Genomic DNA, 11,053 nt, shown 5'->3' with positions numbered 1-11,053 from the left:
GGCGCACAAGTAGAGTAACGTTACCGATCAGTCCGTTGATCGAGTAACTAGCAGAAGAACCCGACACAAACAAGTTCTCCACAGTTTGTTATTCAGATCTCTATTCGGTCATCTTTCCAAACTACAACACACGATAACATTAAACTTTATAGTGTGTGATTTGACCAGGAAATGATTGGAGGTGATTGCTACTTTTAATAAGCTGTCATAGTTGTCAAATTCGATTTCAACAAATCTTTTCCTTTTCCTTCAATTTCTAGAACATTCTCCGTAACATGAAGACGTGTCGACTTCTTCTACTAGTGGTATTTTAATGAAGTATTGAAGATTGAATGTGCAAACCGCAACCGTTTTTTACTACGGAAACGGTGGCTATGCGAAATACAAACCGCAACCGTTTTTTACTACGGAAACCCGGCATGTATGCGAAGTTTAGAGTATAGTTCGCGGCCTTCCTAGGCATGTGTGCGAAGATTAGTCATAATATCGCGGCCAACCCTGGCGTGTGTGCGAAGATCAGTTCAATTTAGTACCATTAGTCTAGTTGTATCTTATCAATAACCCTTCCTCACCCGAGGTTCATATAACTAAGTTCCATGTGCTAGGTAATCACAAATAAATAATCCAACCCATTCCCACCCTGGGAACCCATGCCTTGGCTGTGTGAACTCACCTTGGTTTGTTCGGTAAGATTGGTTACTTGTTTTCCAGTTGATCAAGCACGTCCTAATATGGTTATCGATATCAATTAGTTTTGTGGACACGTGACGCATGTGTTCGTTGCATCTATCACATAGATTTCAAATAAACAACACATATATCATAACGCAAGTCATGAAAAGTGTTCGAATCCTACTGTCCATCATAATATACGCTCACATCATTCCCTATCATGAGTTATTCAGTCCATATATAAGTACACTCACAATTAGTACCCTACTGTTATAATGGTTTTCATAACAAGGCCCAGCTGTACATCACTTTTACCCAACCCGATCCACTAGTAATCACCCAAAAATCACTTATGTTGTTGTTTGAGTCCATGTACGTATATCAAAGTCTCGGTCCACTTAACCAATTCTTGTGGGCGGCCCACTATCGCCTATGAAGTTTCAACATCAATAGGCTAGCATAACTATAATACAAACTAATAATAATGGCCGACCACTTGTTATTGTTTTCATGCTAATATTGGACCAACTTTTGTAGTGGGTGCAAGTTCAATACCATTATGATGTCCACTATATGATTAGATCAAGTTCAACACGTGCCACATGCAACCTACTGTTGCATTCAATGTAAACTAGACCATCTACATGACAATTGCATATGTGAGTAGACTTTGAATCCAACAACCAAACAACCCTCGTGACAAGTGCATTACATGACAAAAGACCTTGACCTTTAATATTTTTCTAAGACCAAACAATCCTATGCAGACTCACATGGCTACTGCCATGATCACCTGCAAATAATCATCATAACAATCTGATATCATTGAGCATCAAATCCTAGTTATGATCTAAACATTACTCAAGAACAGTTAATACAGATCACATATCCATCGGAATTAATCTCAGCATAACATTCAATTCATGTAGATCTAATTATTTATCAATAATGAATACAATCCGAGTCATCATCTACGTGCCATGTAACAGAATCATCATCCAGTTCAACCATTAAACATATATGCGTATATCATCCAGCCGACTAACATAACATATCACATAATCCACCCTATTGGTATGTTAATCTGTTTTCGAAACCTGATCACATTCATATCATCAATCCTAGTAACGTTCGTTCAACTGTTTATACATACACAACAATGATCACTTATATTTTAAACTCATGCATGCAAAACCCTAACCATAGTCTAACACGCAAGAACATAATCGGCTTCTCACGTTTTACGCAGGGCAAGATCAAGAAATTAGGGATTAATATAAAAGTAAAACTACTAACCAGAAGGGGGCTAGGCTAGAGGAGAGATGCTCGAATCAAGTCTATTGCCGTTGATGATTTTAGGGGGATAGGGTTTGCAAAAGAGTTGGGGAGTTTATTATTGTTGTACGTAATTAATAGAGGAGGGAGTTGGGCTGTGGACTCGGTTTGGGCTGGTGACAACACAAAAGGCCATATGCATATCTCATAATGTTTGTATATTGATATTATGATTTCACGTAACAATATAACACCAATACTCAAAAGTGGGTCGGTGGTTAAAATATATCATCCAATAATAAGTCACAAGACAAAGTGGGCCGAGATCAATTAATTAAGTGGGCCGAGATCAAATATGTGTAGGGTGTTGGACCGAGATCAATATAAATGTGCAGCAAACTCGGTGACCCATGTTGTGAGCTGATACCTTGTCGGGCGTTAAAGTGTGAAGATGCGGTCAAGTTCATATGCGACCCAAATGTCGAAGCATTACTTGATAAGTTATTGTATCATTCAGTTTAACAAGGTTATACGAACAGAACGTATTAACATAATCGGGAAAAATAACGAGAAGTAAAGATCAAAAGATGGAACGCTACCGACCTTGAAAGTTCGGGTTGTCACATCATCCCCAACTTGAAAGAATTTTCGTCCCGAAATTTAGCATGCGGTTACTGAGGAAGCTGGTTAAGTTGCGTTGATTCTTGGTTTCCTAGGGGTGTCACATCATTTCCCCGTTGGTTTGGAATTTCGTCCCGAAATTCCGCAGTACGATAGGAATGAGGTCGATAGAAAAGGTCTGATTAGCAAGAACAATATTGCAACCCTAAACTATGTGTGTGGCCTCTAGACTTTTACCGCTTGCTAGTTCTACTATGTGCTTGGTGTTCAAAAGTGTTGGGGTACGATTAAGCATTTGACTAACTTTTAAAGACACGAAACTAGTATCGGCACCCGATAAAATAAAACAGTAACACAAAAGTCGTCAAGTAGGAACTCACCCTGACCGATCACGAAGACACGTCCCCTAGCACCATTGTCGTTGTTGTTACCCCCATTGTTGTTCCCATTTCCTTGGTTGTTGTTGTTCTAATTCTGATTTAGCTGGGGGCAGTCTCTTTTGAAATGGTCTTCAGCACCACACTGAAAGCATCCCATGTTGCCTCGCTGTTGCTGCTGCTGCTGGTTTTGTGGAGCTGGTGGTTGCGGTTGCTGGTTCTGATTTGCTAGCCTTGAGCTTCTACAATCTTTGGCCTCATGACCCATCTTGAGACATCTTTGACAGCGGCCCTTGCGACACTGACCACTGTGATGTCTGTTGCACCCGTTACACAGTGGGTGAATTTCCCGATATCCACCCTGCCCCTGACTGCCTGATGATTGCTGACTCGGACTCTGGTAGTCATTAGTCTTGCGCTGTTGTGCTTGAGACTGAACGGAAACTGATCCCTTGCTGGAATCCCCATCCCATTCCCGCTTGTTGTCACTGGGTGTAGTAGGAGTAGTAGCAGCAGTAGTGGTAGCACTGATGCGTTTTGGCAACTTGTTCTGTTCCACTGCTTGATCGGTGAGTCGATGAGCAAGACGCTGGATGTCTTGGATGTTGTTGAGGTTAGCCGATGTCACATGGCTCTGGATCTCTGGCGCAAGTCCCTTGAGGTACAACTCAATGCGCTTAACTGGAGGGTCCACCATCGTTGGACACAAGATGGCCAGCTCGTTTGACAGTTTCGTATAAGCTTCGATTTCTGACCCCGTCATCTTCAGATGATACAGTTCCACCTCCAACTTGTGGATGTCATCACGCGTGCAGTATTCTCGTTTGATCAGTTCCTTGAAATCTTCCCAAGGTGTGGCGTTAGCAGCTGCCAACCCTAGGATCTGTACTTGCGCGTTCCACCAAGTTAGCGTTATTCCTTCGAGAGTGCCAGTGGCGTACTTGACCCTGCGAGCCTCAGGGCATTCACACATTTCGAACACTGACTCGAGCTTTTCAAACCAATGGAGGAGTCCCACTGCCCCCTCAGTGCCACTGAATGTGCTTGGACGACAGTCCATGAAGTTCTTGAAAGTGCAGACAGGTTGTGGAGCGTTTTGACCTGCTTGTGCAGCTGCAAGTGCGGCAGCTACTTGTTTAGCAATGAGAGCCGTCAACTGGGCTTGAGTCATGTTCACACGTCCAGACATGATCTTCATAGTACAAGTAAAGCAAGTGAGAATGGTTCGCGAGTAGTGCGATGACAGAAGAGTGTAAGCACATAGGTGTTCTCATGCAATGACGTATAGTAGGCAATGTAATCTAGCATACTACGAGCAAGGTTCTATGTAGTTCTAGCAAGTAGGCAATAAATATAAACCTTATTACCTAGAATGTCGAGCCTTGCACGTGGAGCGAAGCGTCGTTGTGGATCGTTGAGAGCGTTGTTCTGGTTATAGTCCGGTTTTAATAAAATCGTTTTCCCATATTAAAACCAAGTTCTCTATAACCAATGGCTCTGATACCACTCTGTCACACCCCCAAAAATCCACCCGCGAAGTACCACCGCTTGGAGGCGTGACATGACCAGGATCAAGCCATCAATCATACTGAGCATAGTGTATAATAATTAAAGTAGTTCGTAAAACCCAATTCAATACAATTGATGTTCAAACCAAACATAACGTAAGTTGAGTAGCGGAAGCGTAAGTATGTAAATTGAATGTAATCATAAGTTCAATGTTTAAACGTTAACATGGCATCCACGATCCATGTCCCACAACGACCTGCTCCTCCCTGTGCAAGCTCCATATGTACCTAAGGTCCTGCAAGGCATGCAGCAGAGAGTCAACAACTAGTTGAGCGAGTTCACAGTTAATAGTTCAGTAATTGTAATAGTATAGTAAGCCTTGTGTTTGTTCATTAAGTCGTATATCGTATTAGTTCATATCGCAGCCCTCTAGGCATGTATGCGATGATTTGGGGAAGTTCCCAAGTATTCTATTCTAGGTATGTTTGTATCGCGGCCACCCGGCATGTATGCGAAGTTTAGAGTATAGTTCGCGGCCTTCCTAGGCATGTGTGCGAAGATTAGTCATAATATCGCGGCCAACCCTGGCGTGTGTGCGAAGATCAGTTCAATTTAGTACCATTAGTCTAGTTGTATCTTATCAATAACCCTTCCTCACCAGAGGTTCATATAACTAAGTTCCATGTGCTAGGTAATCACAAATAAATAATCCAACCCATTCCCACCCTGGGAACCCATGCCTTGGCTGTGTGAACTCACCTTGGTTTGCTCGGTAAGATTGGTTACTTGTTTTCCAGTTGATCAAGCACGTCCTAATATGGTTATCGATATCAATTAGTTTTGTGGACACGTGACGCATGTGTTCGTTGCATCTATCACATAGATTTCAAATAAACAACACATATATCATAACGCAAGTCATGGCAAGTGTTCGAATCCTACTGTCCATCATAATATACGCTCACATCATTCCCTATCATGAGTTATTCAGTCCATATATAAGTACACTCACAATTAGTACCCTACTGTTATAATGGTTTTCATAACAAGGCCCAGCTGTACATCACTTTTACCCAACCCGATCCACTAGTAATCACCCAAAAATCACTTATGTTGTTGTTTGAGTCCATGTATGTATATCAAAGTCTCGGTCCACTTAACCAATTCTTGTGGGCGGCCCACTATCGCCTATGAAGTTTCAACATCAATAGGCTAGCATAACTATAATACAAACTAATAATAATGGCCGACCACTTGTTATTGTTTTCATGCTAATATTGGACCAACTTTTGTAGTGGGTGCAAGTTCAATACCATTATGATGTCCACTATTTGATTAGATCAAGTTCAACACGTGCCACATGCAACCTACTGTTGCATTCAATGTAAACTAGACCATCCACATGACAATTGCATATGTGAGTAGACTTTGAATCCAACAACCAAACAACCCTCGTGACAAGTGCATTACATGACAAAAGACATTGACCTTTAATATTTTTCTAAGACCAAACAATCCTATGCAGACTCACATGGCTACTGCCATGATCACCTGCAAATAATCATCATAACAATCTGATATCATTGAGCATCAAATCCTAGTTATGATCTAAACATTACTCAAGAACAGTTAATACAGATCACATATCCATCGGAATTAATCTCAGCATAACATTCAATTCATGTAGATCTAATTATTTATCAATCATCAATACAATCCGAGTCATCATCTACGTGCCATGTAACAGAATCATCATCCAGTTCAACCATTAAACATATATGCGTATATCATCCAGCCGACTAACATAACATATCACATAATCGACCCTATTGGTATGTTAATCTGTTTTCGAAACCTGATCACATTCATATCATCAATCCTAGTAACGTTCGTTCAACTGTTTATACATACACAACAATGATCACTTATATTTTAAACTTATGCATGCAAAACCCTAACCATAGTCTAACACGCAAGAACATAATCGGCTTCTCATGTTTTACGCAGGGCAAGATCAAGAAATTAGGGATTAATATAAAAGTAAAACTACTAACCAGAAGGGGGCTAGGCTAGAGGAGAGATGCTCGAATCAAGTATGTTGCCGTTGATGATTTTAGGGGGATAGGGTTTGCAAAAGAGTTGGGGAGTTTATTATTGTTGTACGTAATTAATAGAGGAGGGAGTTGGGCTATGGACTCGGTTTGGGCTGGTGACAACACAAAAGGCCATATGCATATCTCATAATGTTTGTATATTGATATTATGATTTCACGTAACAATATAACACCAATACTCAAAAGTGGGTCGGTGGTTAAATTATATCATCCAATAATAAGTCACAAGACAAAGTGGGCCGAGATCAATTAATTAAGTGGGCCGAGATCAAATATATGTAGGGTGTTGGACCGAGATCAATATAAATGTGCAGCAAACTCGGTGACCCATGTTGTGAGCTGATACCTTGTCGAGCGTTAAAGTGTGAAGATGCGGTCCAGTTCATATGCGACCCAAATGTCGAAGCATTACTTGATAAGTTATTGTATCATTCAGTTTAACAAGGTTATACGAACAGAACGTATTAACATAATCGGGAAAGATAACGAGAAGTAAAGATCAAAAGATGGAACGCTACCGACCTTGAAAGTTCGGGTTGTCACAGTGACAGCTTATCTATCTGCGTGTGTCACATCCATCCTGTTATAGCATTCGATATGATTAATTTTACAGATTTTTTTTCAAATTAGCGTTGTTAACTACCAAAAGAATGCATACACAAATAGTTCTAGTGGACGAAGGATAGAGACCGTTGTGTATCTGAATCAGGTTCTCAAACAAACACTACTAAAGATGAGTTGGTGATATATACCGGAGCTGTTATCTCGGTTGTTCAGTACTTTCATGATAATAAAACAAGCAGGCATTGATTTTGCCAAGATTGAAGGAAAGAATATGGCCATAAGCGTTGTGGATTCTCAGCGTTATTCGAATGTAAGTGGATCGGGTGATACGCTTATCTATTCTGGTCAAGGTGGGCATGGTTTGTTCGGGAGTAAATCACCACCCAAAGATCAACAACTTGTGAGTGGGAATATGGCTATGAAGAATAGTATGGATAAGAAATAACCAGTTCGGGTGATAAGGAAAGTTGCCTCGTTGAAATCGAAGAAAAGAGTAACTAGCAGAAGACGTTTCGGGTTCTTCTGCTAGTTATTCGGAATGTTTCGAATCATCACAGAAGACGCGTCGGGTTCTGCTAGTTATTCAGAATGTTTCGAATCATAACAGAAGACGGATGCGGTTTGCATATTCAATCTTCATTGCTTCATTAAAATTACAACACACGATAAAATGCTTGGAAAATTGCATCAACTTTCCTATATCAACATACTCTTCTCTAGACGCTTAGTTGTTATGAATGACAACTTGAGGGGTCTAGTTAACTTTCAGATTCGGATTCAGATTCAGGAAGCAGATGATTTGTCAAAAAACATGGTCAACGTAGTAAAATGTGAGCTTTTACACCAACCATATCGAGATACTTTGTGTTAGTTGCTTCTCTTGTTAAGTTTCTAAACCAACCAAAATCCAGAAATTCCAACAGTTTCTTCGTAGATTCCTTCCGGTTTCAAAGCCGGTTGAGGATTACGAGTGTTCTACACGCGTTCAAATCCGGTTGATGATTACAAGGATCGTTCTAATAGATTAAAGAGAATAAACCATTTGTTACCAATTTTTAACCATAGTATACCGGTCGTATAATATTATACGACCCGTATACAATCAGCGTATACATTGTATACGATCGGTTAATTTTTTTTCACATGTTGTATACGGCCGTATAATAGTATACGGCCCATATTTAAAGGGTAAAAAATGATCTGGTAAATTTTTTTCACATGGTGTATACGGGCTGTATAATAGTATACGACCCGTGTTCTTAGGGTAAAAAATGGTTTATTCTCTTTAATCTATTAGAACGATCCAAAAAAACGAAGAACAAAGTCAAATGTGATCAAACTTGGACATCAGACGTAAATCCTTGAAGCAAAACAACGATCAGGTTCTTAGTTATTTCAGTCAAAATGTGATTAAACTTGGACATCGGACGTAAATCTTGATTCAGATCTCTATTCGGTCATCTTTCCAAACTACAACACACGATAAGTGATAATGGTTTATTCTCTTTAATCTATTAGAACGATCCAAAAAACGAAAGGGATTTCGAGCAGTTGGTATTAAACCAATCATTTGTTGATCTACAAATTCAAACCAATTGTGGGTTAATAGATTCCGAAGCTGTTATTTCAGTTATTTCTGTTGATCCACAAATACTTCAAACATTCTAAACCCTACCTGGAAACAAACCAACAAAATCTTGATAGTGAAAAACATCAGCAACCATTTTTTCTTTTCCTTCAATTTCGAGAACATTCTCCCTGTGTATGTGCTTGTGTTGTAGAAACCGGTGATGAATTTGTATACACAACTGAACGTTCATTACTGTTCTGGAATTGGAGAACCGTTGTGTATTTGCTTACTCTGGAATTGGAGAACCGTTGTTTATCTGAATCAGGTTCTCAAACAAACACTACTAAATATGAGTTGATATTGAACCAACATTTCCTTCAAACATTCTAAACCCTACTTGGAAACCGGTGTATGTGCTTGTGCTGTAGAAACCGGTGGTGAATTTGCGTATACAACTGAAGGTTCAGTGCACGAAAAGTTTCTTACGAAATGTACGTGGCAAAACAAGGATGTTGGGAATTAACGCATGTACGTGACAAAACAAGGATCGTTCTAATAGATTAAAGAGAATAAACCAAGTACAAAATCATCTGCTTTCTGAATCTGAATCTGATTGTTAACTTTGACTCATAAACCCTTGAATCCCAACGCTTCTCTAAAAGAGCCTATATTAGAAACCATCCTATGTCTTTACCAACCGAAGAGGCAGCAAGGACAAGTATTATCTCTAGGGAATGGAGGTACAGGTGGATGATTACTGGGAAGATTACAATTGTTTTGAGTTTTGTCAGATAATACTTCATTTGTCGAGAAACCATGCTTGATTTATGTAAAGATCTCTACACAAACTCTTCTACATCTTTTAACCAATTGTCCATCACTTAAGACCTTGAAAGATTTGTTTACGTTAATTTTCAATAATGTTGGAAGGATTGTATTTATAGAACCCGACAAACCAACAAAATCCGAATAGTTCAAACATTCTAAACCCTAACTGTGTATGTGCTTGTGTAGAAACCGGTGATGAATTTTTGTATCTGAATCAGGTTCTCTGCCTTAGATCGGTCATTTCTTGTGATACATGAACGTTGTATTCTCGTCTTTCAGAAGAGTTGGAAACAAATCAACAAAATCCTGATAGTCTTCTATGATGATTCGAAACATTCACGAACCACAATGGACTCAGACTCATACTACTCACCCTCCCCTGAGGAAAAGTTTTTCCGACAACTCAAGATAAAGCAGTTGGTTTGTGTTCATATCAACGTTGTTTATCACCCTGTGTGAGCATTGGAAGCCCGACCACTAGCAGAAGAACCCGACACGTCTTCTATGATGATTCGAAACATTCACGAACAACAATGGACCCAGACTCATTGTTGCGAATTTGGTTTCTTAGGTACAGGCTGATGAAACCGAAGACTCAAACTCCTTACAACTCTCATCAAATGCCTCACCCTTCCTTTTATTCTGTAAATATTAAATAAAGAATAACACCATGCCCGTAATCCCGCGTTGATAGCTTCCGTTTATTACAGTCATACGACACGTTTTTTTGTTCTTCAATCTTTGTTACTTGTTAATGTTTTATTTTTTTCTACTTTTAGAAAGGTTTGAGCACCTCACGACTGTAAAATGTCTCATGTGATTGACACCTTAAATCCCTTAAATACTTTGAGAAAAATCTAATTTTCGAAGAATACGGGCCGTATAAAAGTATACGGTCCGTATACGTGTTCGTATACATTGTATACGACCAGGCAAATTATTTACACATGGTGTATACGAGCCGTATACTGTTATACGGCCCGTATGGAATTAAAAAAACTGGCAAAGTCTGCTGGCACAGACTTTATTAATTTTTTAAATTCTATACGAGCCGTATATCAATATACGGCCCGTATACATCATGTGTAAATAAATTTTTGCGATGTGTTAATATTAAGACCTTTTGAAAAAACCACATGGTTTAATCATACCTCTCAACATATTTGTTTCTACACGTGCTTTAAGTTGTATGGCCTATACGGGGTAACTTTATACTTTTATATTAATTTATTTGTGCTTGCATAGTATGTCAAAGATTAAGATAGAAACTTGTCTAATATCTAAAGATCAAACTTCAACATGTGTTTCTTTGTGCCCTGTTAACCACATATCAAAAGTGAGGAATAAATGATCTTGCGCCAACCAAGTACTTCTTTTTAACCCTTTTGAAAATTTCGACTATCCTATTTGGTGATTTAAAAAAAGCGAAAGAGGCAAGTAACTCATAAACATTTTTTTAAAAATAAAGAAATGATAGTAACTAAAGTGCACATCATTCATGGAAAAAAATCACACACTCATCG

Source organism: Helianthus annuus, chromosome 4 (assembly GCF_002127325.2).
Source record: "Helianthus annuus cultivar XRQ/B chromosome 4, HanXRQr2.0-SUNRISE, whole genome shotgun sequence".
NCBI classification, from domain to species: Eukaryota; Viridiplantae; Streptophyta; class Magnoliopsida; order Asterales; family Asteraceae; genus Helianthus; species Helianthus annuus.
Note: the sequence above shows the minus strand (reverse complement) of the source record.